Consider the following 20,147-nt stretch of genomic DNA (forward strand, 5'->3'; position numbering starts at 1 on the left):
AAACTTGGGAAATGACAACGTGAAAAAAATAGCTGTTGTACTGACAAGGGGGGAAAAAAAAACGACTTCAACTTGGCAAGTGTTAAAAAAAAAAATTGCAACTGACAAGGTTTTAAAACAATGACTTTCAACTGACAAGGTGTGAAAACAACGAGCTGTACCCAATACAAAGTGTAAAACAACACTGTGGGAAAGGGCAATATAAAAAAACGAGCCGTGGGACGGGCAAGGTATAAAAAAAACGGCTGTGCAACTGCAAGTGTAAAACAACGAGGGTGTGCAACTGGGCAAAGTGAAAACGCCACTGGGGGACTACAAGGTGAACTGGAAAACCCCTTTGCTGAAGGTTTTTCTGATTGACCGTTCGGCACCTAACCCAATCCTTTAAAAGCAATTATCAAACTGACATGTTCTAAAAATGACCCAAATTTTCAAACTGACTGGGCTGAAACTTTCAATGTTGCAAACTAGAAAACGTGGTCAAACAACGTTTGTTTTGACTGATTGGGGGAAATGCAAACTTAGTACAAGGGAAAAAATGTATGAAATAATTTTTTTTTGAAAACCCGCCCAAAAATCGAAATAAATAACATTTAGAAATAAATGTGTGCAAGTGACAGGTTCTGTAAATGAAAAACGTCAAAAGGGGATAACTTTTTTCCCGAAAAGGCAAGTGCAACGGCAACTGAAAAGTGCCCAAATGGGCCAGCCTGCAAGGGAAAACTTGGGAATGAAAAGGGGAAGTTACCAAAACCGGGGATTGACAAACTGTCGATTACCAAACAAGGTTTCGCGGTAACAAGCTGCAAAGACAGCTCTTTCAAGTGGGAATTGTACAATTGACAACGGGGCAACCGTGCAAGCACAATTTTTTTGCCCAATTAAAAGCTGTACAAAAACAAGGTTTTACATGTGACAATCTACAAGTTACAACTTGCAAGGGGCCCCCTTTTTCAAGTTTACTACCCCGGCCAAAAGACAACGTCAACTGACAACCGTAAAATTTCCAAAGGGTGTACAACTTTACAACTGTCAAGTGGGCAAGCTGTACAAACTGACAAGCCATAAAGTGACAAGCTGTACAACTGGACAAAGCGTACATTGACAAGCGTACATGTGACAAGTCGTGCAACTGACAAGACCAGAAGCTGGCGGGTGGCGCGAAGCCTGCACGGAGGGGGGGGGGGGTTGTCTTGTGACAGTGAGTGACACTGGCTGGCAGCGGACTTCACTGCGCCGTGTGTGATGAAACTGACTTGGTTTCAGACAACTGCAGGTCTGGGTGGTCTGTTTCATGCATGTCACTCTGCTGACGGTACAGTGCAGGTGATATATGTACATGTGTCGGGCGACACAAGTCGGTAAAGGTTCGGGATTCGTCTTCTTCTTCGGGCTAAAGCAGTGAATCTGAACTATCTGTGGTGAGTGTCTCTCTTTTTCAGTTTTGTTCATGTTTTAGGTACACACACACACACACATACATACACATACACATACACACATACACACACACACACACACACACACACACACACAACACACACACACACACACACACACACACACACACGCACACACACACACGTACGTTTATATAAACGTGTGTGTGTGTGTGTGTGTGTGTGTGTGTGTGTGTGTTTTCTCTCTCTCTCTCTCGTGTGCATGTGTGTGTGTGTGTGTGTTGTGTGTGTGTGTGTGCGCGCGCGCGCGCGTGCCCTGTGGGATGTGTGTGTGGTGTGTATTATCTCTCTCTCTCTCTCTCTCTCTCGTGTGGCATGTGTGTGTGTGTGTGTGTGTGTGCTGCGCGCGCGCCCTGTGTATGTGTGTGTGTGTGTGTTGTGTGTGCTGTCCCTCTCTTCTCTGTATATACAATGTGTATGTGTGTGTGTCTCTCTCTCTCTTTATACCCCCTCCGTGTGTGTGTGTGTGTGTGTGTGTGTGTGTGCAAGTGTGTTTGTGTGCAAGTGTGTGTTTGTGTGCAAGTGTGTGTGTGTGTGTGTGTGTGTGTGTGTGTGTTTATGTGCAAGTGTATGTGTGCGTGTGTTAGTGTGTGTGTGCGTAGCTCGCGTGCGCGTGTGTGTGTGCATGTGTATGCGCCGCGCTGGCGCTGCACAACTTTATTGACGCTTTGAGAGCAGTGAAGAAAAAGTAATGCCATCCGCTTCACACCACTATGAAGCACCTCGAGGACAGACCATGACTCGACAGTCAGTGCCTGCCTGAATGACGCCAGCCACACAACTTCTTATGACTTGTTGAATGTCGGAACTTGTCCTCTCATAGCTGTGCACAAGTGTGTTTGAAGCTGGAGAGTATACACACGATATATCTACCTGTAATGCCTGGCTTTCTTCCGTGACCCAGTTTGGCTTACGCCGTGTGTAAACATACTACTAAAAAGAACCCGTCATCTTGTTGACTTTTTGTCGGATTCCGGTGGCAGTGCATGTGTGAGGGGGCTCGGTGAGGGGGGGTGGGGATTGGGAGGAGGATTCTGTGTGTGTGTGTGTGTGTGTGTGTGTGCAATATGAATGTATGATGAATGTGTGTGTGTGTGCATTTGAGCATAGATCTATATGTGTGTGCATCTATGCATGTGTATGGGTATGTGTATGAGTATGTGTCACACAGAGAAGGAGAGAGAGAGAGAAAGAGAGAGAGAGAGAGAGAGAGAGAGAGAGAGAGAGAGAGATGACCATAGTGCCAGTTTTTCCTTGTCGTTATCAACTTTTCGCTGCAGGGGTAATTCTTCGTGCACTGTTATATCTGCGTAATTAGTTTTGGCCATCTGTAACCATCATCATCATCATTGCCATCTCTCTGTCTCTCCGTCACCCCCCCCCCCCCCCCACCCCCCCCCCCCCTCTCTCTCTCTCCCTGTCTCTCTCTTTCAGAGTTGCTAAATATGGACAGAGAATAGAGAATCGTAACTGCAAGATTTAGGTTGGGTGCGTCGGGTTTGGCAACTCATCCATACATATACAGGAAACCTAATGATAATGATTTGATCTGCCCTTAACGCCAAAGAGAAAATGAAGGAGAAGTACATTTTGCGCTGAGCTGTCCAGCTCTTGAAGAGATTAGAGAAACATATATTCCAGCTAAATACTATTACCGACAGCCTTGTGCATTCAAGTTTAGTTTATTGATGTCTTCAAAAAGGCAAAATGATGTGTGGAATTTGTCCATCTTTGTGCGCAAAGCGTTTGAATTTAGAGAAATTGTGACTTCGTAATATGTTTTGCTGTTGTAGATGTTGTCTCATGTTGTTCGTTTTTTTTTGTTTGTTTTTGTTTGTTTGTTTGGTTTGTGTGCGTGTGCGTGTGTGTGTGTGTGTGTGTGTTTCTGGAATCGTAGTCACGATTACTATGTTTTGTAATGCCCCCTTGTCCACGAGGCTTCATTGCTGAATGGACAATACAACATCGACGGTGACTCTGTCTCTCTCTCTCCCCCTCTCTCTCTCTCTCTCTCTCTCTCTCTCTCTCTCTCTATATATATATATATATATATATATATGTCTGTCACACCTCTGTCTGCTGTCTCTCTATCCCAGCATGGATGTCAACAATACAGTAATATGATGATTTCCCTTCATCCTATGGAGAAGGAAACAAAGCAGTTACAATGACAGCAAACTTGTACAATTGCAGACAGAAAAAAAAATATCGATGGCGCTGCACCGAGTTTAACACAAGACAAAAACCGATCATAAAAATACAGTACAACAGAGCACACCAGAGCACAATGAATAGATAGTCAGTCATTTAAACAGGCCACCATCTGCACAGTTCCAATGAAGCACTGTCTGATTGTCAATATCGCGTCTCTATCTCCCTCCACAAAAGTCGGTGTTTGCGACAAGTGTAAGGAAAACGGATTTTTTTCTTTCATTCTTTCATTGTTGGGGGGTGGGTGGGTGGGGGGGGGGGTGCTAAGGGGGGAGGGGCAGTTTGGCCAGGTTTAGGGGGGGCGGAAGGTTGTGTGTGTGTGTGTGTGTGTGTATGTGTGTGTGTTCTTTCCCCCACTAGTATCGCTCTGAATGAAAAGACGTAAAACCGATGAACAACACAATTAAACAGACAGCCAGGTAGGTAATGGCACTGGTCACTGCATCATCAATCAAGGTTGATTCCTGCTATTATCACTAATTAACCAGGAAGCCGTGAGAGCTCCACCCATTAAGCTTCTTTGATCACGACTAGATTTTAAAAAAACAAAAAAAAAAAACAAAAAAAAAACAGGGGGAAGAAAAAGAATATAAAAGAAAAACCAAACGGAAAACGTACCCAAACGAGGACGTCAACAGAACACAGAATGTCGACATCTCTGGGGAAAACATCAAAGGATGTTTATCATGACTGTTCTCTACTTGCACCCTTTCTTTTTACCGCGACAAAAACAGAATGCAGCAAAATGGCAAGCGTACTTTGTTTTATTCCTCCCGTTGCAACGCAATGCTCGGCTCGTACCAGGGATTGACACATGCTTATAGTTTGGTCAACAGCAAACACAGAGTTGTCTGATCAATGCTTTCTCCACTGCGATGGGAAGTCAGTCACCGCCCAGTCTTTTGTGAAGGACTAGGACTCTCAAACTAGGAGGCAAGATTGCACTGGCTCTTTAGTGCTGCACACTTGGGGGCTAGTTGGATTTAGGCCGGAACCATCACAACGCCGACTGTCCTAAAAACCCTCTTGGCCGAGAGAGTGGGGATGGAACGTGAGCAAGCGTCTCTCCAGTATCATCAAAATTCCAGATACTCGGAACAACGTTCTCTTCCACTGTTACACTGATGGTCGCTGTCGGACACAACTGACTGTCATACATGAAGCACTGCCATGGAAGGTCAAGATCTCCTGCTGTCATCAACGCATTGAATGTGACGACAGCCACACACACACACACACACACACACACACACACACACACATACATACACACACACACCGCGAAACAGACATACTTTCAAAGTACTGTGAAAGCGACTCCTTACTGTGTAACCAGCCCCCAAAGCATCAACACTTAACACCAAAGCGACTCCTTACTGTGTAACCAGCCCCCAAAGCATCAACACTTAACACCAAAGCGACTCCTTACTGTGTAACCAGCCCCCAAAGCATCAACACTTAACACCAAAGCGACGATAACAAAGAGACCGTATCAGAAAGAAGGGCAGCATTCACATGGTCTCTGTGAGTCTTGCTGTCACAATACCTGTCTCCTCCATCCACGGACCGTGTGTTCAACACTTTAGCATTGTGAATGAACGAGCGAGCGAGTGTGGGCTAGTAATAAAATCTTATTCACGCGCACCGGCACTCCAATGAAGTTAACCTCCTGTACGACAATATATATATATGTATACGAGTGAAAGTGTGTGGGTGTTGGGGTGTGGGTGGGGTAGGTGGAGGTTGAGGATTGAACAAAAAGTGTGGGGTGGGTGAGAAAGAAAGAAATTTTGTCTTGTTTCTTGAAAGAAAAAAAAGGTTTTTGTCTTGTTTCTTGAAAGAAAAAAAAAAAAATCCAATCTGGTAGTATATATATATATACAAAGTACGACCTCTGTGAAATCTGTGCCAGCTGTCATGGAACTGACGAACACGTGCAGCAACCGAAAAGAACAACAAGAAACACTGATAAACACAAAACAAAACAGAAAAACAACAAGAGGAAAACCGGGAAAGTTATCTACAGTCAGAGGTGTGAAACAGAGACCCAGGCTTTGACACACAACGACAGACTTGGAGGGACCTGGTGAACAGTTCTGTGCGGTGCCCCAACCACTCTTCACAGAGTTGAGGGGGGTGGGTGAGGGGGAGGGAGAGAGAACAGGAAGAACATGTCGCGGTGAGGTGGCGGGGGAAGGGGGGGGGGGCGGGTGTGTGTCAGAACACACAAGGGGGAGGAGGTGTGTGTCTGTGCGGGGCGAGGCGGGGATGGGGGTTGGGGTGGGGGTGGGGGGGGTGTTGGAATCAGCCAGATGTCGACAGTGAAAATCGCAAGACAGATCCAGAAACAACGTAATAATGGCAAAGACAGGGGGAACTGCACTCTTCCCTGCAACTTCTAGAAGAGAACACTCGGAAACGAGGACTGGAAGAACCAGACTGAGAAAGAAGATGAAGATGAACCAGCAGGATGGAAGAAGAAGATGATGAACCAGCAGGATGGAAGATGAAGATGAACCAGCAGGATGGAAGAAGATGAACCAGCAGGATGGAAGATGAAGATGAACCAGCAGGATGGAAGAAGATGAACCAGCACCATGGAAGATGAAGATGAACCAGCAGGATGGAAGAGGATGAACCAGCATCATGGCAGATGAAGATGAACCAGCATCATGGAAGATGAAGATGAACCAGCAGGATGGAAGAAGAAGATGAACCAGCAGGATGGAAGAAGAAGATGAACCAGCAGGATGGAAGAAGATGATGATGAACCAGCATGATGGAAGAAGAAGAAGATGATGAACCAGAATGATGGAAGAAGAAGATGAACCAGCAGGATGGAAGAAGAAGATGAACCAGCAGGATGGAAGAAGAAGAAGATGATGAACCAGCAGGATGGAAGAAGAAGACCACGAAAGCAATGAAGAAGCTGTAGATGTGAAGACGATGCTGAGAACATGACCTCGTCACACACACACACACACACACACACACACACACACACACACACACACACACACACACTCACACGCACACACACACACACTCACACACGCTCACACACGCACACACACACACACACTCAGTCACACACACACACACACACACACACACACACACACACACACACACACTGAACATTTTAAGCATGCCAAGAAAAGATGTGGCAGACAATATGATATGATACAACAGACAATGAGGCCCACATGCCGAGTGTTGTGATCATGAAACAGAGCACACACTTCCCCCCTGCCCTTTTCACTGCCACACTGCACTCACTCAGCTTTGTCACGCCCGCTGCCCCCACAGAAGGTATTCGCGGCGCGTGCTAGTGGGAGATTGTGCGTGTGTGTGTGGGGGAGGGGGTGGGGGTGGGGGGGTTGAGGGGGGTGGTTGGGGTGGGGGGGTTGGGAGGAGCGGAGGGGGGGCTGCGTGTATGTGTGTGTGTGGGGGTGGGTGGGGGGGGTGGGGAGGGGGATGAGGGGGGTGGTTGGGGGGGATGGGAGGGGCGGAGGGGGTGGGAATGCGTGTATGTGTGCGTGTGTGTGTGTGTGTGTGTGTGCGCGCGTGTGTGTGTGTGTGCGTACTTGTGCGTGCGTGCGTGCGTGTGTGTACGCGTGTTTGTGTGTGTGCGCGTGCGTGTGTGTGTGTTAGAGAGAGAGAGAGAGAGAATTTTTAGCCACGCTGCGCGGGGTTTTGATGATCTTCATAGTGAGTTGAGTGTCCCCCCCCCCACCCCCCCCCCCCCCCCCCCCCCCGCCCAGCCCCCTCCCCTTCTCTCTCCCTTTCTCTATCTATCTCAGCAGGAGGCATACATTGACCTGTATGTGTAAACATACATCTCAGGGGAAGGCATTCCCAAACACAGCGTTCCAGTGTGAACGAGTTACTTACAAGTGGGCGGTAAGCAGAACGGTGACGGGAGTGTTGTGTGTATACATGTGCGTGCGTGCGTGCGTGCAGTGCTTGTGGTTGAAAAACACCTGAACAAATGGTGAAAAGCAGAACACCACCAGCAAAACAAGTGACATCGGTGTGGACTGCAACACGTCTCAAGGATATCAGATCGTCGAATTAACGTGAACAAGGTCAGTCAGACAGGTGTTGGGGGCTTTGATAAAGTGGCGGCCGCCTGCGATACTGCGGCCGATAACTCAGTGTGTATGTATGTATGTGTGTGACTTACTTCTGACCGCCGACTCAGTGTGTGGCAATCTTTCCTGATCGCTATTGTGACGATAATTGATAGGAAGTGACAAGTGCTTCGGGGAGAGAGGGAAGGGCGATAGTGACAGTGGTCTCTGATCGTTCGGGGAACGACTTTTCAACATTCTGTGTGAACTGACTGTTGTGAGTAGATCAAACGGATCCACGTTTTTTCCACTCTTCTCCACACTGTGTGTCTGGCGGAGCTGAAGGCCTACGCCTTGTTGTCAACACTGCTCACCCCGTCTGGAGGGGGAACAACGTGGATATTGCCCATCAAACAGGGTTAGTGGACCACGGCACGTCACTGAGGTTTCGATAAACACGGACTTGATAATAAAAAAACCAAAAAAAACCTTTGAATGGCGGCGGCACTCACGGTCGGACTCAGTTTGAATGAAAGGTGCAGGTATTTCACCTGGGAGATACGCGGGGTTCAGATAACTGGGGTGTTTCAATCTGTCTAGGGATATGGCCATTGAGCATTTCACAGTGAGGGGCGGCACACGCGATAGACTTCTGACTAGAAAAGGGGACATACATAACCTAGCTGTAAAACCTATAGGGACAGAAATATTATATTGTATTGCATTACTCTTTTGTCATAACAGATTTCTCTGTGTGAAATTAGCGCTGTTCTTCCCAGGGAGAGCGCGTCGCTACACTGAGAGCGCTTCCCCATTTTGTCATTGTTGTATTTTTTCTGTCTGCAATCTCATTCATTTTCCAATCGAAATGGATTTTTCAACAGCATTTTGCCGTGGATTCTTTTGCGTGCACAAAGCGCAAACCACAGTGCGAACGGGACCTCGGTTTATCGTCTCTTCCGAATGACTAGCGTCCACACCTCCACTCAATGTCCAGTGGAATAGGGGGGAGGAGGCGGGGGGGGGGGGAATACTGAGGACTGTGGGATTCGAACCAGTGCGATCAGATTCACTGATTCGTTTCTTAGGCGGTGGCGTTACCTCTAGGCCAACACTCCAATGTTTGGGAGCGGAGACTTTGCTGCCACTGACTTCACTTTCTGAGGATTGGAGTTGATACACCATAAACCTGTCACTTCTTAGCTGCAGGATTCCACATGACTGGATCTTTGCGTGCGTGCTGATTCAGAGGAAGCATCAGTGTGTGTGTGTGTGTGTGTGTGTGTGTGTGTGTGTGTGTGTGTGTGTGTGTTGCGTAAACAAAGTGAGTCTGTGCTATAACCCGGTGTTCGGTTGTGTGTGTGTGTGTGTGTGTGTGTGTGTCTGTGTCTGTGTCTGTGTGCCTGTGTGTCCGTGGTAAACTTTAACATTGCCATTTTCTCTGGAAATACTTCGTCTACCAATACCAAATTTGGCATAAACATAGTAGTAAAAAAATCTTCACAGTCATACCAGTACTAGGTTGTACGTCTCCCGATGTTAACAGTATTTCCCAATCATTAACGGTTTATTTCGTTGATGCTGGTTCTGGATTCCGAAAACGCTGTTACCCCCTTGCAGCTGCCCGGACGTCTTGTAATGAGACGCCATGACAACGTTTTTCTTGTTCGCAATTAAAAGCAAAGAAATACAAATTCTGGACAGAACACATGCAGTGACACTAACTAAATTATTGACGTGTTTACTGCACATGAATATTCGAAAGTGGACACTGAATTAACGAGAATGAACAGAAAAGAAAATCTGAATCGGCTGTTTCACTGCCTCGTCTGCATGGCACTGGTCAGTGCAGATCTTGACAAAACATGTTGCAAAGCCTGACGCGATGGCAACGTCTCTTTTTACCGCCGAATTGAAAGAATTCCTCAAATAATCATCGACATTTTTAATGCATATGAATCTATAAAACTGAAAACTGAATTAAGTAGAATGAATAGAAAAGAGAAATTAAATGGACAGTGTCGTACTTTCGTTGCTTGTTGAACATGGATTTCTGCAGATCTATAAAAATCGGACACATATTGCAGTGTGTTTCAGGCGATGGGAACATCTCGTTTACCTCGGACTTGAGAGAAATTCTTAAATACCCGATATATATCAAAAGAACATGATTCAAACGGCGTTTTCACTTCGATTACCGTTCTCGATTTATTCCGCTAAATGCATATGCCTAAGTAAAAATGCTTGGACGTTATCGTTGAATGCCGCGTTAGCGCAGTGCACAAAACCACTCATTCTTCATCCGAACATCCTGGGTTCGAATCTGCATTGAAGCCTTTTTTTTTCCCTTTTTTTCGTGAAACTGTACATAATTATGATAACGAATAGAGAACACACTTTAATAAACTCTTTTTTTTTCTTTTTCTTTTTTTTTTCGTGAAGCTGTATGTAATTATGATAACGAATAGAGAACACACTTCAACAAACTAATTTTTGATATTTATAATTTTTGTTTTGTTTTTTTCTTTAAGTGTGTATCACAGGTGAGTCTTGAAGGCCTTGCATGTCTTGTTCAAATCTGAAATTAATTTTCCTACTTCTGATACAGCAACAAGATCCACTACGTACTGCTACTACTGGGCCTACTACTACTAACTGATCGTAAAGTAGATCTATATCACTTAATTCATTTCAGTTTGATCGCTGCAGAAGTACTAGCAACAGGAGGAATAAAACAACAACAACAACAACTGAGGATAATGTTGAATTTCTCAGTTTCCAGAGAGAGAAACAAATCGCCAAACCAAAGAGAAGCAAGCAAGCAAAAGCAAACCAGAAGGACTCCAGATCATTTTTCAAAACGTCAAACAGGAAACCTTGGTGACACTGTCACTGTTTTTTCGGAATGATTCTACAGGCCCCTTCAGTATGTGTGGTCACGGTGTCCTTTCCTCACTTCGGAGGCTGGGGTTTGGATCCTCCCGCCGCTACCATGAATCATTTCCTCAAAGATTTGTATTTGTATTTCTTTTTATCACAACAGATTTCTCTGTGTGAAATTCGAGCTGCTCTCCCCAGGGAGAGCGCGTCGCTACACTACAGCGCCACCCTTTTTTTTTCTTTTTCTTTTTTTCCCTGCATGCAGTTTTATTTGTTTTTCCTATCGAAGTGGATTTTTTCTACAGAATTTTGCCAGGGACAACCCTTTTGTTGCCGTGGGTTCTTTTACGTGCGCTAAGCCCATGCTGCACACTGGACCTCGTTTTATCGTCTCATCCGAATGACTAGCGTCCAGACCACCACTCAAGGTCTAGTGGAGGAGGAGAAAATATCGGCGGCTGAGCCGTGATCCGAACCAGCGCGCTCAGATTCTCTCGCTTCCTAGGCGGACGCGTTACCGCTAGGCCATCGCTCCACAAGATGCTAGAAAGCGTCAAACAGTTGATAGAAATTACACCGTGTGCATTGATTTGGGTCCACCTTTGGCCTCTGACTGAACACACTGACGGCTGTTTCAGGCTGCGTCCACCAGCAACAGCTTGAAAAACGGTGACAGTGAAAAGTGAAAATTAATACTTTAATTAACAAAATGTCCGCAATCATCATGGTATGTATGACGGAACATTGAACAGGAAAGTCCACTCTAGCTGAAAAAATGCGTTCGAAAAACCTGTTTCAGCCAAAAATTGACGTGTTTTCAATCGTTTATGAATGAAACCTGTTGTCTTTTTTTTTTTTTTTTTTTTTTTTTTTTAAAGAATGGAAGGGCACATGTAAGAGAAAATGCCTCCGGAAAAGTCTGGTGTCCATCACACTGACTGCAGACATCACTGGTGTTTGTCGGAAAACTCGACATGGTTTGACCGAGTTCCCGAGCTTTTCCTGAACTTTTTGTGGAACACACACACACACACACACACACACACACACACAGATTGATTGATTGATATATAGGTTGATAGATTGATTGATAGATACATAGACAGCTAGACAGACCAAAAGACAAATAGACAGACAGATAGATAGATAGACAGACAGACAGACAACGTATGCCCAACACAAGTGGTGGTTCTATGTTGTTATTTTCAGAAGGTGGAGGCGTCGCTTGAGGCGTTCAGTCCTGTGCAGACAGACGGTGGACAAGTTGTTTTCTGTGCTGAGAACGTCACTGATTGTGGTGAACCCTGCTGGGGTACACGTCACCAGTTTGTGTGTACACACACGTTGTGGGTGAGTCTGTTGGATGATGTCTCTTCATATCTTCTGTAGAGTTCTTCTTTCTTTCTGTCTGTCTTTCTTTCCGTCTTTCTTTCTGTTACACGACCAACATCGACTTACCGATGGCTCTGTCGTGGTTCATGCATCCTGGGTATTTTCGTGTCTCCATAACTCACCGAACACTGACATGGGTTACAGGATCTTTAACGTGCGTATTTGATCCTCTGCGTGCGTATGTATACACACGAAGGGGGTTCAGGCACTGCACTAGCAGGTTTGCACATATGTTGACCTGGGAGATCGGAAAAATCTCCACCCTTTACCCACCAGGCACCGTTACCAAGATTCGAACCTTGGACCCTCAGATTGAAAGTCCAACGCTTTAACCACTCGCCTATTGCGCCCGTCGTTTGTCTGTTTGTTTGTTTTTGATTTGTGCTAATCTTTAGTGTTGTTTGTCTGCACGTTTACGTGGTTTCCATTTGTTCTTGTTTATCATTTATTCTATTTCACATTGTGCGAAAACTCCACAGATACCAACATCAGCACGACATTCCAGACCTGATCAGAGTGTTGGGGTTTATGTGTAGATCACACATCGGCACCTTGAAACTGACGCAGTTTTTGTTTAAATATATATCACCTTCACCTTCACCTCTCCCGTAGTCTGGGTTCAGACCGTTGGGGCACCGCTGCTGACCTGGCCACCACCCCTCTCCACTCTTCACGGTTTTCTGATTTCCTCAGGGCGTCACCGAGCGTCAAGCCTGTCCAACCCCGGATGTTGTCTTCCCATCTCTTCCTCTGCCGTCCTCTCCTTCTGCCTCCTTGTACGGTGCCTTGCAGGAACGTTTTGGCAAGACCAGATGATCGGGAGATGTGTCCATACCACCTAAGTTTGCGTTTTTTCACTATGGACAGAAGGTCTTCGTAGGGTCCAATACTTTGCTTGATTCTGTTCTTCACTTCCGTGTTAGTGATGTGGTCTCTGTAGGAGATGCCAAGTAGTCTACGAAAGCATCTCATCTCGACAGCTTGGATTCTTCTCTCGATGTCCGCAGTCAGGGTCCAAGTCTCGCAGGCGTAGAGCAATATTGAAATAACCAGGGAACGCATCAGTCTGATTTTTGAGCTGAGAGCGATGTTTTTGTTGTTCCAGATGGTGTTCAGCTTGTTGAGTGCCATTGTTGTTTGGGCAATTCTCGAGAGTACTTCTGGTTTAGATCCTTCATCTGACACGATTGCTCCCAGATATTTGAAGCTGTGGACTGTTTTAAGCTTTTCGTCGTTGACTTTGATGTCAATGCTGATGCCGTTGGTGTTGTTAGTCATCAGTTTGGTTTTCTCCGCACTGATTTGCATTCCATACGATGTGGAGGCTTTGTCTAGATGTTTGACCAGGCTTGCCAGTTCTTCTTCTTTTCCAGCCAGTCCATCAATGTCGTCGGCAAAACGTAGGTTTGTGATTGTTCTGCCGCCTATGCTGACTGTTCCTACATGCTCTTCCAGTGCGTCAGCCATTATTCTTTCTAAGAAGATGTTGAAGAGTGTTGGGGAGAGTAGACAGCCTTGTCTCACTCCAACTGTGGTTCTGAACCAGTCCCCGATGCTATTGTTGAGGTAGACGGCGCTGGTGGCTTTGTCATAGAGGTGCTGTATCAGTCTGATCAGGTTGGCGTTGATGTTGTACAGATTCATGGTAGCCCACAAAGCTGCATGCCAGACCCTGTCAAATGCCTTCTTAAAATCAATGAAGACGTGGTAGAGGTCTTGTTGGTGTTGATGGTACCTCTCACATAGCAACCTCAAGTTGAAGATTTGTTCAGTTGTGCTCCTTCCTGGTCTGAAACCTGCCTGTTCTTCAGCAATGATGTTTTCTGCTTGTGGTTTCAGTCTGTTAAGCAGGATCTTCAACATGACTTTGCTGGGATGACTAATCAGGCTGATGGTGCGGTAGTTTTGACACTGCTGGAGATTGCCCTTTTTGGGGAGGGTGATGATCAGTGATTGTGTCCACGGTGTGGGCCATTCCCCTGTTTGCCAGATCTTGTTGCAGATTTTCAGTAGCACATCTATCATAACTTCACCCCCTGCTTTAAATATATATATATATATATATATATATATATATATATATATATATATATAGTCGATCTCCGCGCTGTCTCTCTGCTGTCTGTCTGTCTGTCTGTCTCCGTGCTGTCTCTCTATGTCTGTCTCGTGCTGTCTCTCTGCTGTCTGTCTCAGTGCTGTCTTTGCTGTCTGTCTGTCTGTCTCCGTGCTGTCTCTCTATGTCTGTCTCGTGCTGTCTCTCTGCTGTCTGTGTCTGTCTGTCTCCGTGCTGTCTCTGCTGTCTGTGTCTGTCTGTCTGTCTCCGTGCTGTCTCTCTGCTGTCTGTGTCTGTCTGTCTCCGTGCTGTCTCTCTGCTGTCTGTGTCTGTCTGTCTCCGTGCTGTCTCTCTGCTGTCTGTGTCTGTCTGTCTGTCTGTCTCCGTGCTGTCTCTCTGCTGTCTGTGTCTGTCTGTCTCCGTGCTGTCTCTCTGCTGTCTGTGTCTGTCTGTCTCCGTGCTGTCTCTCTGCTGTCTGTGTCTGTCTGTCTCCGTGCTGTCTCTCTGCTGTCTGTGTCTGTCTGTCTGTCTCCGTGCTGTCTCTCTGCTGTCTGTGTCTGTCTGTCTGTCTGTCTCCGTGCTGTCTCTGCTGTCTGTGTCTGTCTGTCTCCGTGCTGTCTCTCTGCTGTCTGTGTCTGTCTGTCTCCGTGCTGTCTCTGCTGTCTGTGTCTGTCTGTCTGTCTCCGTGCTGTCTCTCTGCTGTCTGTGTATGTCTGTCTCCGTGCTGTCTCTCTGCTGTCTGTGTCTGTCTGTCTGTCTGTCTCCGTGCTGTCTCTGCTGTCTGTGTCTGTCTGTCTCCGTGCTGTCTCTCTGCTGTCTGTGTCTGTCTGTCTCCGTGCTGTCTCTCTGCTGTCTGTGTCTGTCTGTCTCCGTGCTGTCTCTGCTGTCTGTGTCTGTCTGTCTGTCTCCGTGCTGTCTCTCTGCTGTCTGTGTCTGTCTGTCTCCGTGCTGTCTCTCTATGTCTGTGTCTGTCTGTCTCGTGCTGTCTCTCTGCTGTCTGTGTCTGTCTGTCTCCGTGCTGTCTCTCTATGTCTGTCTGTCTGTCTCCGTGCTGTCTCTCTATGTCTGTCTGTCTGTCTCGTGCTGTCTCTCTGCTGTCTGTGTCTGTCTGTCTCCGTGCTGTCTCTCTGCTGTCTGTGTCTGTCTGTCTCCGTGCTGTCTCTCTATGTCTGTCTGTCTGTCTCCGTGCTGTCTCTCTATGTCTGTCTGTCTGTCTCCGTGCTGTCTCTCTGCTGTCTGTGTCTGTCTGTCTGTCTCCGTGCTGTCTCTCTGCTGTCTGTGTCTGTCTGTCTCCGTGCTGTCTCTCTGCTGTCTGTGTCTGTCTCCGTGCTGTCTCTCTGCTGTCTGTGTCTGTCTGTCTCCGTGCTGTCTCTCTATGTCTGTGTCTGTCTGTCTCGTGCTGTCTCTCTGCTGTCTGTGTCTGTCTGTCTCCGTGCTGTCTCTCTACTGTCTGTGTCTGTCTGTCTGTCTCCGTGCTGTCTCTGCTGTCTGTGTCTGTCTGTCTGTCTCCGTGCTGTCTCTCTATGTCTGCCTGTCTCCGTGCTGTCTCTCTGCTGTCTGTGTCTGTCTGTCTGTCTGTCTGCCTGTCTCCGTGCTGTCTCTCTGCTGTCTGTGTCTGTCTGTCTGTCTGTCTGTCTGTCTCCGTGCTGTCTCTCTGCTGTCTGTGTCTGTCTGTCTCCGTGCTGTCTCTCTACTGTCTGTGTCTGTCTGTATGTCTCCGTGCTGTCTCTGCTGTCTGTGTCTGTCTGTCTGTCTGTCTGTCTGTCTCCGTGCTGTCTCTCTGCTGTCTGTGTCTGTCTGTCTCCGTGCTGTCTCTCTGCTGTCTGTGTCTGTCTGTCTGTCTGTCTCCGTGCTGTCTCTCTGCTGTCTGTGTCTGTCTGTCTCCGTGCTGTCTCTCTGCTGTCTGTGTCTGTCTGTCTCCGTGCTGTCTCTCTGCTGTCTGTGTCTGTCTGTCTGTCTCCGTGCTGTCTCTCTGCTGTCTGTGTCTGTCTGTCTGTCTCTCTGCTGTCTGTGTCTGTCTGTCTCCGTGCTGTCTCTCTGCTGTCTGTGTCTGTCTCCGTGCTGTCTCTCTGCTGTCTGTGTCTGTCTGTCTCCGTGCTGTCTCTCTATGTCTGTGTCTGTCTGTCTCCGTGCTGTCTCTCTGCTGTCTGTGTCTGTCTGTCTCCGTGCTGTCTCTCTGCTGTCTGTGTCTGTCTGTCTCCGTGCTGTCTCTGCTGTCTGTGTCTGTCTGTCTGTCTCCGTGCTGTCTCTCTGCTGTCTGTGTCTGTCTGTCTCCGTGCTGTCTCTCTGCTGTCTGTGTCTGTCTGTCTCCGTGCTGTCTCTCTGCTGTCTGTGTCTGTCTGTCTGTCTCCGTGCTGTCTCTGCTGTCTGTGTCTGTCTGTCTGTCTCCGTGCTGTCTCTCTGCTGTCTGTGTCTGTCTGTCTGTCTCAGTGCTGTCTTTGCTGTCTGTGTCTGTCTGTCTGTCTCCGTGCTGTCTCTCTGCTGTCTGTGTCTGTCTGTCTCCGTGCTGTCTCTGCTGTCTGTGTCTGTCTGTCTGTCTCCGTGCTGTCTCTCTGCTGTCTGTGTCTGTCTGTCTCCGTGCTGTCTTTGCTGTCTGTGTCTGTCTGTCTCCGTGCTGTCTCTCTGCTGTCTGTGTCTGTCTGTCTCCGTGCTGTCTCTGCTGTCTGTGTCTGTCTGTCTGTCTCCGTGCTGTCTCTCTGCTGTCTGTGTCTGTCTGTCTCCGTGCTGTCTCTCTGCTGTCTGTGTCTGTCTGTCTCCGTGCTGTCTCTGCTGTCTGTGTCTGTCTGTCTGTCTCCGTGCTGTCTCTCTGCTGTCTGTGTCTGTCTGTCTCCGTGCTGTCTCTCTGCTGTCTGTGTCTGTCTGTCTCCGTGCTGTCTCTCTGCTGTCTGTGTCTGTCTGTCTCCGTGCTGTCTCTCTATGTCTGTCTGTCTGTCTCCGTGCTGTCTCTCTATGTCTGTCTGTCTGTCTCCGTGCTGTCTCTCTGCTGTCTGTGTCTGTCTGTCTGTCTCCGTGCTGTCTCTCTGCTGTCTGTGTCTGTCTGTCTGTCTCCGTGCTGTCTCTCTATGTCTGTGTCTGTCTGTCTCCGTGCTGTCTCTCTGCTGTCTGTGTCTGTCTGTCTCCGTGCTGTCTCTCTGCTGTCTGTGTCTGTCTGTCTCCGTGCTGTCTCTCTGCTGTCTGTGTCTGTCTGTCTCCGTGCTGTCTCTCTATGTCTGTGTCTGTCTGTCTCGTGCTGTCTCTCTGCTGTCTGTGTCTGTCTGTCTCCGTGCTGTCTCTCTACTGTCTGTGTCTGTCTGTCTGTCTCCGTGCTGTCTCTCTGCTGTCTGTGTCTGTCTGTCTCCGTGCTGTCTCTCTATGTCTGTGTCTGTCTGTCTCGTGCTGTCTCTCTGCTGTCTGTGTCTGTCTGTCTGTCTGTCTGTCTGTCTCCGTGCTGTCTCTCTGCTGTCTTTGTCTGTCTGTCTGTCTGTCTGTCTGTCTCCGTGCTGTCTCTCTGCTGTCTGTGTCTGTCTGTCTCCGTGCTGTCTCTCTGCTGTCTGTGTCTGTCTGTCTGTCTCCGTGCTGTCTCTCTGCTGTCTGTGTCTGTCTCCGTGCTGTCTCTCTGCTGTCTGTGTCTGTCTGTCTCCGTGCTGTCTCTCTGCTGTCTGTGTCTGTGTCTGTCTCCGTGCTGTCTCTCTATGTCTGTGTCTGTCTGTCTCCGTGCTGTCTCTCTATGTCTGTGTCTGTCTGTCTCCTTGCTGTGTCTCTATGTCTGTGTCTGTCTGTCTCCGTGCTGTCTCTCTGCTGTCTGTGTCTGTCTCCGTGCTGTCTCTCTATGTCTGTGTCTGTCTGTCTCCGTGCTGTCTCTCTGCTGTCTGTTTCTGTCTCCGTGCTGTCTCTCTATGTCTGTGTCTGTCTGTCTCCGTGCTGTCTCTCTATGTCTGTGTCTGTCTGTCTCCGTGCTGTCTCTCTGCTGTCTGTGTCTGTCTGTCTGTCTCCGTGCTGTCTCTCTGCTGTCTGTGTCTGTCTCCGTGCTGTCTCTCTATGTCTGTGTCTGTCTGTCTCCGTGCTGTCTCTCTGCTGTCTGTTTCTGTCTCCGTGCTGTCTCTCTGCTGTCTGTGTCTGTCTGTCTCCGTGCTGTCTCTCTATGTCTGTGTCTGTCTGTCTCCGTGATGTCTCTCTGCTGTCTGTGTCTGTCTCCGTGCTGTCTCTCTGCTGTCTGTGTCTGTCTGTCTGTCTCCGTGCTGTCTCTCTGCTGTCTGTGTCTGTCTCCGTGCTGTCTCTCTGCTGTCTGTGTCTGTCTGTCTGTCTCCGTGCTATCTCTCTGCTGTCTGTGTCTGTCTCCGTGCTGTCTCTCTATGTCTGTGTCTGTCTGTCTCCGTGCTGTCTCTCTGCTGTCTGTGTCTGTCTCCGTGCTGTCTCTCTGCTGTCTGTGTCTGTCTGTCTGTCTCCGTGCTGTCTCTCTGCTGTCTGTGTCTGTCTGTCTGTCTCCGTGCTGTCTCTCTGCTGTCTGTGTCTGTCTGTCTGTCTCCGTGCTGTCTCTCTGCTGTCTGTGTCTGTCTCCGTGCTGTCTCTCTATGTCTGTGTCTGTCTGTCTCCGTGCTGTCTCTCTGCTGTCTGTGGCTGTCTCCGTGCTGTCTCTCTGCTGTCTGTGTCTGTCTCCGTGCTGTCTCTCTGCTGTCTGTGTCTGTCTGTCTCCGTGCTATCTCTCTGCTGTCTGTGTCTGTCTCCGTGCTGTCTCTCTATGTCTGTGTCTGTCTGTCTCCGTGCTGTCTGTCTGTGTCTGTCTGTCTGTCTCCGTGCTGTCTCTCTGCTGTCTGTGTCTGTCTGTCTCCGTGCTGTCTCTCTGCTGTCTGTGTCTGTCTGTCTCCGTGCTGTCTCTCTGCTGTCTGTGTCTGTCTGTCTGTCTCCGTGCTGTCTCTCTGCTGTCTGTGTCTGTCTGTCTCCGTGCTGTCTCTCTGCTGTCTGTATCTGTCTCCGTGCTGTCTCTCTGCTGTCTGTGTCTGTCTCCGTGCTGTCTCTCTGCTGTCTGTGTCTGTCTGTCTCCGTGCTGTCTCTCTGCTGTCTGTGTCTGTCTCCGTGCTGTCTCTCTGCTGTCTGTGTCTGTCTGTCTCCGTGCTGTCTCTCTGCTGTCTGTGTCTGTCTGTCTCCGTGCTGTCTCTCTGCTGTCTGTGTCTGTCTCCGTGCTGTCTCTCTGCTGTCTGTGTCTGTCTGTCTCCGTGCTGTCTCTCTGCTGTCTGTGTCTGTCTCCGTGCTGTCTCTGCTGTCTGTGTCTGTCTCCGTGCTGTCTCTCTGCTGTCTGTGTCTGTCTCCGTGCTGTCTCTCTGCTGTCTGTGTCTGTCTGTCTCCGTGCTGTCTCTCTGCTGTCTGTGTCTGTCTCCGTGCTGTCTGTGTGTTGTGTCTTACTCACCTGTGATGCAGTGTACTGCTGTCTGCTGGGTTTTTTTTGTTTTTGTTTTTTGCTTCTCTGTCACCAGTCATCACGTCAGTCTCTTGCCTCCGTCTCCTCGTTTAGTGTCGTGTGTAAGTAATCAGTCCCCACCCACCCCCCACCCCCGTCACTGTGTGTTTGAGTGTGTGTGTGTGTGTGTGTGTGTGTGTGTGTGTGTGTGTGTGAGTGTGTGTGTGAGTGTGTGTGTGTGTGTGTGTGTGTGTGTGTGTGTGCGTGCGTGCGTGCGCGCGTGTGTGTGTGTGTGTGTGTGTAAAAATCTATCCATTTATCTGTCTAATCACCACCCTTCCTCCGCACTCTCTCCACACTCCCCGAAGACACACACGGTGGGCAGGGTGATACTGGAGTCACCGAGGTAATGAAGTGTCTGCAGATCACTGTACGGGGAGTCACCGAGGTAATGAAGTGTCTGCAGATCACTGTACGGGAAGTCACCGAGGTGATGAAGTGTCTGCAGATCACTGTACGGGGAGTCACCGAGGTGATGAAGTGTCCGCAGATCATTGTACGGGAAGTCACCGAGGTAATGGAGTGTCTGCAGATCACTGTACGGGGAGTCACCGAGGTAATGAAGTGTCTGCAGATCACTGTACGGGGAGTCACCGAGGTAATGAAGTGTCTGCAGATCACTGTACGGGAAGTCACCGAGGTAA

General features: G+C 48.2%; 1 protein-coding gene across 5 annotated transcripts in view; it reads left to right on the forward strand.

Moving 5' to 3' along the window:
* Window positions 1-1,274: 1,274 nt before the first annotated feature.
* LOC143285072 (globin-like) overlaps window positions 1,275-20,147 on the forward strand; it is a 135,755-nt gene continuing 116,882 nt past the window's right edge. For 2 of the 5 annotated variants that reach the window (XM_076592269.1, XM_076592265.1), the window contains exons 1-2: window positions 7,809-8,162; window positions 11,834-11,974. The gene's annotated coding sequence lies outside the window, so the exon portion shown is untranslated. Of the gene's footprint in view, window positions 1,422-7,568; window positions 7,760-7,808; window positions 8,163-11,833; window positions 11,975-20,147 lie in introns of those variants that run through there. The other 3 variants (XM_076592267.1, XM_076592266.1, XM_076592268.1) reach the window with 3 other exon arrangements.

The sequence above is a fragment of the Babylonia areolata genome, chromosome 8 (genome assembly GCF_041734735.1).
Source record: "Babylonia areolata isolate BAREFJ2019XMU chromosome 8, ASM4173473v1, whole genome shotgun sequence".
In the NCBI taxonomy this organism is placed as follows: domain Eukaryota; kingdom Metazoa; phylum Mollusca; class Gastropoda; order Neogastropoda; family Buccinidae; genus Babylonia; species Babylonia areolata.